Raw genomic sequence first — 7,019 nt, forward strand, 5'->3', positions numbered from 1 at the left:
GCTGCATGCCGATTGCCTAACAGAAGGGAATGACCCAGGTGGATCGTCCCATCATGTTCTAATCCAGTTTTTCATGCATTTAAGGTTAGAAACTTACCAGAACTCATCCAAACGCTCTCAAATGAATTCAAATCAGTTTGGATACTCTCAAAAAACCTTCAAAACTTCACCAACTTGCTAAAACTTCAACTTTTGATATATTTGATGAAGCTTTTTAAACCCAATCTCTTAAACTGCCTGAAATATTATAAAAATAACTTTCAAACATAGAAAACTCATTAGTAGTCCCTTCAAATAGTTTATGATCATCAAAATCAATTCTTCGAGCAACAATCTCCTCTTTTTTATGATGACAAAATATTTGAGCGTTCATAAAAAATATCTTTAAAGCTCAAGTAATTTGGATTTGTGAAGCACTAGAAGAACTATGCCAAGAGTTCAATCATAGAGGGTTATGATATACAAACTTTAATGAATTAACTCATTTAGCTCAAACAATTTATGAATAAATTAGAGAATTTTTAAAGATTGTCCTTATATTCAATCAAAATCCTCTTCTTTCTTGTATGGATTAGATTATTTTGATTATTTGAAAACAAATCTCTCCCTTTCTTATATAAAGAGTGTATATATCAAAAAAATACTTTGATTCTAGTATCAGAGCAATAGATATGAAAAGATATAGCTCTTTTCTTTTTCTTGTCTTGATGTTAAAGTAAGAGTGAGACAATTAGAGCAAGAATCAAAAATGAATGTATCGAGTCAATTTGGTATAAATGCAAAAGTAAGATTAGTAGAGTATTTAAGATAAATAGGTTGATCAAAGTAATTTTTCAAATAGTATCAAAATGAATGTAAAAATAGATGTATCAGAGTTTTTTTTTAAAAAAATTATGAATCAATTTCAAAGCTATTTTTTTTTTAAAAAATGGATGAAACAATATCAGAACTTTTATCATTTAGTATAAAATATTGTATCAGAGTAAAAATTGTTAAAAAGCTTAAAAAGAGCACAAGATTTTCAAAAGATTTTAAGAACTACACCATTTTCACACTTTATCATTATTTCTCCCTCAAATGCATTATTTTTTATTTACCTTTATTTTCCCCCTTTATCATTATTATATATATTTTTTTTTTATGTTCCATTATTTCTCTCTCTTTTTGACATTATCAAAAAGAATAAACTAGAAAAGTAGGATGTTCATGGTGTTAAGTCAAATATCAAGAAAATAGAGCATGATACCATATTCATCCATGCAACAACAAATGATACTAAAGCATTCATTCATCTAAAGAGACATAATAATAAACATTCATACAACCAAAGGGATATGATAATAAACATTCATCCAAAACGACATGAGTAGAAAGGAAACAACCTCATTCATATGTACCAAAATAGAGATTATAAGAGTCATAAAGAGCATAAAGCTCTCATACATCCAATCTATAAAATATAACTAAGTAATCTCATACAAAATAAAGTCAGGGAGACAGGGCATCGAGCACAAGATCCAGATAGGTGAAGACATGATCAGCCTCGTCTGCGATCGAAGGGTCTGGTCCGAGAAGAGGATGCAGGAAGACGAAAAGAAATGGGCTGAACAAAGACTGGCTCACTAGATGCAGAGAACCTAGATAGAAGCTGAGTCCTAATAGCATCAAGCTGGGACGAGACCCCCCTCACAGAGAGTCGGAGCCCATCCAGATCAGAAGAAACAAAATCCCTGGAATCTCGGATATCTGCTCGTATCAGTTCAAGAGAAGAACGAAGCTGGGAGTGAAGTCTCTCTATCTCTCGAGCCAAGTCATCCACCTGAGAAGTAGATGAGGTCGATGTACCCACGCCAGAAGAGAGGGAATCCACTACCTGTCTGATCTCTCTCTCCAAGTCAAAGATCCTGCCACTGAATCTCCAAAGTGAGCTCTCCACACCCTACAATCTGATACTCAAGTCCGATAATAGCTCTATCAACGAAAAAATGTGTGGGACGATAGATGAATCCAAAGATGGAGTGGAAAAGGCAGTGGAAGAAGCTGGCTGATATTGCTGTGGCTGCTGCTGCTGTAGCTACTGAAGGATCTGCTCCTGATACAGCTGAAACTGGTGGAGCTGCTGCATAACCTGATCCTGGAACTGCTGCTGTTGGACTGATAAGATATCTGCTACCCTCTCAGCAAGCTGTCCCATGTCGACATCCCCCAAACTGAAAGTAGGCATGGTATGACTAGATGGAGGTACTCTGACCGAGGGTCCTGTCTTAGGCTCCGAAATATGGTGATCTGCTGGGCTTGGCCTAGGCACAGGAGAAGAAGGACCTTCCCCCTCAACATGCTCCTAATCCTCATTATTATCCTCCTCTGCAGCACGACTTTTGGCCCACCGGCCATCCACTCACAAATCCCATCCTCCTAAGAGAGTGGTGGTTGTAAGTGTCAATGTATGACAATCTACAAACAGCCTCTCCATCAAAATTGACTCCATCCTCTCTAAAGATAACTGTGAGGGCCATACCATAGGGCAAAGGAGCCTTGGACCAGTTCAAAGCTTCCCTCATAGCATCAATCATCAAAAATGAAAGGTTCAGGGGAGACTTTAAAACAACATGGTGCATGAGACATATGTCTCTCCCCATCATCAGATCATATCTTCTCCCTTTAGGGAAGAAAATTCTGGAAACCATATGGTGAAGCAGTCTCATCTCCACACTCAGATCCTTAGCTTCAACTTTTAGAAAACCTTCCACATCATCCTTCTCAAGTATGATCCTAAGTCCAACTTCTTTCTTAGGCAGTTCATCCAAACAACTACCTTCACAGGGCATTTGAAGCAATCTACCTAGTCTTGGAGCATTTAAAATGATCTGAACACCCTTAACAGTAGATTTTAAGACTCCCTCAGAGAAAAACAGATTGGAATAAAATTCCTTCACCAAATCTATGTAAACTAGTTCGGACAAGCTCAAAAAGAATTTCCAACCTTGCCTAATCATCTTCTCCCCAATAGAAAATCCATCTTGCCTTAAAAACTTGAAATCTACATTCCTACCCAATGCAACTTTTCTAGCAGACAAGGAGATCTTACTTGGTATCACAAGAGGTGAAGCATGAGGCGGCTCTTGAGCAATCTTCTTCCTTCTCTCCTCAACCTTGGATCTCACAGACTTTCTCCTTTGTGGCATCCTCATCTTGGGGGTCATGATGCAAAAAGATGATGAAAGGTAGTTTAGAGAGTGGAGAAGGGTTGGATTGAACCGAAATCAAAGAGGAGGGTTTTTGAGTGATTTCTCACGGATTTGATGGCTAGGGCTTGAAGATTTGGGAAAAACTGAGAATGACCCGTGAGAAAGATGGATTTGGGAAGAATGAGTTTTGGTTTGAAAGGATTTTGAGATTTTTGAGAGAGCAAGGATGTGGATTCTTGATTGGGACGAGAGGGAGAGGAGAAGGCTTGGGATTTGAGGCATCCTAACTCCCTGTTTTATTGAAAAATGATCGGGTGGGCTCACTTATAAATGACCTACCTGCATGAATGGGATGTCCCATGGGACGCCCCATTTAGGGCTCTTTCAGGCGATAGGGAAAATGATTTAAATAGAGAAAAAAATCAAGAGAAAAAATCGAAAAATAGTTACATCGAGTTAAGAAGGTCATGAAGGGTTTATGTAAATTTTGATATGATTTTTGACAGAAAATTTCAACAGATAAAAATCCAAAAAGGTATCTGAATAGTATTGAAGAATTTTTAAATGACTTAAAAAATCCTCAAAAAATGATAGATGGCTCCCAAAATTAGGATAATGAAATTAAAAATTTTTAGAAGAATTTTGAGAGCGAAATTATGATAAAAATTCAAATAGAAGGATCTAAGATGCCCAATTCTCTCTTAATTTCACAAAATTTATTTTCATTAAGGACTTTAGTGAAAATGTCAGCTAATTGATTTTCGATATTTATGTATTCAAGCATTATATCATTATTTTGAACATGTTCTCTTATAAAATGATGTCTAATTTCAATATGTTTTGACCTAAAATGTGGAATTGAATTTTTGATTAAATTGATGGCACTAATGTTATCACATTTTATGAGAATGTTTTTAAGTTCAATGCCAAAATCCATGAGCTGTTGCTTAATCCACAAGATTTGAGTACAGCAACTTTCAACTGCAATGTATTCGGCATCGGCCGTAGACAAGGCCACTGAATTTTACTTCTTGCTAAACCAGGAGATTAAATTTACTTCTAGAAATTGGCAAATTCCACTAGTACTTTTTCTATCAAGTTTACATCCAGCAAAGTCAGCATCTAAAAAACCTATTAAGTCCATAGATGATTGTTTTGAAAACCAAAGATCTAGGTTTTGTGTTCCTTTTAAGTATCTAAAAATTCTTTTAACAGCATTTAAGTGTGATTCTTTAGAGTTTGATTGATATCTAGCATACATACATACATATATTGAACATTATATCAGATCTACTTATAGTCAGATATAATAAAGTTCCTATCATGCCTCTATAAAGTTTTGTATCAACACTTTTACCATGCTCATCCTTTTCTAATTTACAAGAAGGGATCATAGGGGTACTTATAATTTTTGAGCTCTCCATTCTAAATTTCTTTAATAGCTCTCTTGTGTACTTACTTTGGGTGATAGAGATCCCTTCATTTGTTTGATCTGGAGTCCGAGAAAGAATGTGAGTTCTCCCATCATGCTCATCTCGAACTCCCCCTACATAAGCTTGGCAAATTCTTGGCACAAATTTTCATTAATAGACCTAAATATAATGTCATCAACATATATTTGTATGACTAGAATTTTTTATTTTTTCTTTTTATAAAAAGAGTGGTGTCAACTTTTCCTCTTGAAAAATCATTTTCTAATAAAAACTTAATCTTTCATACCAAGCTCTAAGAGTTTATTTTAATCTATATAATGCTTTGTTTAATTTAAATACATGATCAGAAAATTTATGATTTTCCAAACTAGGAGTTTGTTCAACATAAACTTCTTCAGCAATATAACCATTTAGAAAAGCACTCTTAACATCCATTTGAAACAAATTAAAATTCATAAAGCAAACAAAAGCAAATAGCATTCCTATTGCTTCTAGTCTAGCAACATGAGTAAAAAGTTTCATCAAAATCAATTCTTTCTTGTTGATTATATCCTTGAGCAACTAATCTTGCTTTATTTTTTATAACATTTTCATCTTCATCTAATTTGTGTCTATATACCCATTTGATTCTTATTATTAGGTGATTTTTAGGTCTTGCAACTAGTGTCCATACATTTTTCTTTCAAATTGATTTAATTCTTCTTGCATGACAATTATCCAGTTATTATCTTTTTCAGCTTCATCTATTGTTTTAAATTCTAAGTGAAAAATAAAAGCTACATAATTACAAACATCTTTAAATCAAGATCTAGTTCTTACACCTTATGCTGGATTACCAATTATTAATTTTTAAGATGATTGTGGACATACCTCCATTTCCTTGGAAGATTCCTGTGTCTTGAGGTTGCTCTTGAATGTTCTGATCATTGATATTTTCATGTTTTTCATCATGTTTTTCATCCATCTGATCCTTATTTTGTTGATCCGAGTCATTTAGGGTGAGCTCCTTCATTCCATCTTCTATGATACTTGTATCATCAGCACCCTCTCTCTTTCTTGATGGAAGGTCATTAGTTTTATCAAAAACAACATGAATTAACTCTAGTAGATTGACTCTCCACTACTAGTGATTTTTTATTAAATACTCTAAAAGCTTTACTAGAAGTGGAGTAGCCAAGAAAGAGAGCTTCATCAGATTTAGCATCCAATTTACCTAAGCTATCTTTGCCATTATTCAAAACAAAACACCAGCAACCAAAAACATGAAAATAATTTATATTAGATTTTCTACCCTTCCATAGTTCATAAGGTATTTTCTTTAAAATTGATCTTATTAAGGCACGATTTAAAATATAATATGCTGTGTTAATTGCTTCCGTCCAAAAATACTTTGGGAGCTTGCTTTCACATAACATGGTACGTGCCATTTCTTCTAGTATTCTATTTTTTCTTTCAACTACTCCATTTTGTTGTGGTATTTTAGGTGCTAAAAAATTATGATCTATGCCTTTTTCATCACAAAATTTTTCAAAGTCTTTATTTTCAAATTCAGTTCCATGATCATTTCGAATAGAAATAATTGGTAAACTTTTTTCATTTGAAATTTTTCGGTAAAACTTAGAGAATGCAGAAAATGCTTCATCCATAGAAGCTAAAAATAAAACCCAAGTAAAACGTGAAAAATTATCAATGATTACAAAACCATATCTTTTTCCTCCTAAACTAATTGTCCTTGTAGGACCAAATAAATCTATATGCAAGAGTTCTAGAGATTTAGAAGTTGAAACAATGCTTTTAGATTTAAAGAAAACTCTTGTTTGTTTACCTAATTGACATGCATCACATATTTTATCTTTATCAAAACTAATTTTTGACAAACCAAAAATCAAATTTTTTTTAATGATTTTAGAAAGTGTGTGCATACTAATATGTGCAAGCCTACAGTGCTAAAGCCAACTAATCTCATTGATTTTAACATTCATGGCCATAAGACATTGCATGCTTTGTAAAGAGATATTATCCAAATCAATCATGTAAAGCCTATGTCCAATAAATCTAGTGCTAGCATCAGTGGGACTAGTTACAATGTACATAGATGATTCAAAAACTACTTTATAACTTTTATCACACAATTGACTAATACTTAACAGATTATGTTTAAGATCATCTACAAGTAAAATATTTTCAATGCAAGTGGAGGGAGTAATATCAATATTACCGATACCGATGATTTTTTCTTTGCCATTATCTCCAAAGGTGACCATCCCTCCATTCTTGGCTTTCAATATGATGAATTATGATTCATCACCTATCATGTGTCTTGAGCATTCACTATCAAGATATCACTTTCTTTTTGTTGCTTGGGATGCAAAACACACCTATACACATAAGATCAAAT

The 7,019-nt window shown here is 33.8% G+C and overlaps 1 protein-coding gene and 1 pseudogene across 1 annotated transcript in view; both read right to left on the minus strand.

Moving 5' to 3' along the window:
* The window catches only part of LOC105035759 (chloroplastic lipocalin), a 41,375-nt gene that overhangs the window by 13,717 nt on the left and 20,639 nt on the right, over window positions 1-7,019 (minus strand). The window lies entirely within an intron of this gene.
* The window catches only part of LOC140858159 (uncharacterized), a 31,426-nt pseudogene that overhangs the window by 13,384 nt on the left and 11,023 nt on the right, over window positions 1-7,019 (minus strand).

This window comes from Elaeis guineensis, chromosome 5 (assembly GCF_000442705.2).
Source record: "Elaeis guineensis isolate ETL-2024a chromosome 5, EG11, whole genome shotgun sequence".
Taxonomy (NCBI): domain Eukaryota; kingdom Viridiplantae; phylum Streptophyta; class Magnoliopsida; order Arecales; family Arecaceae; genus Elaeis; species Elaeis guineensis.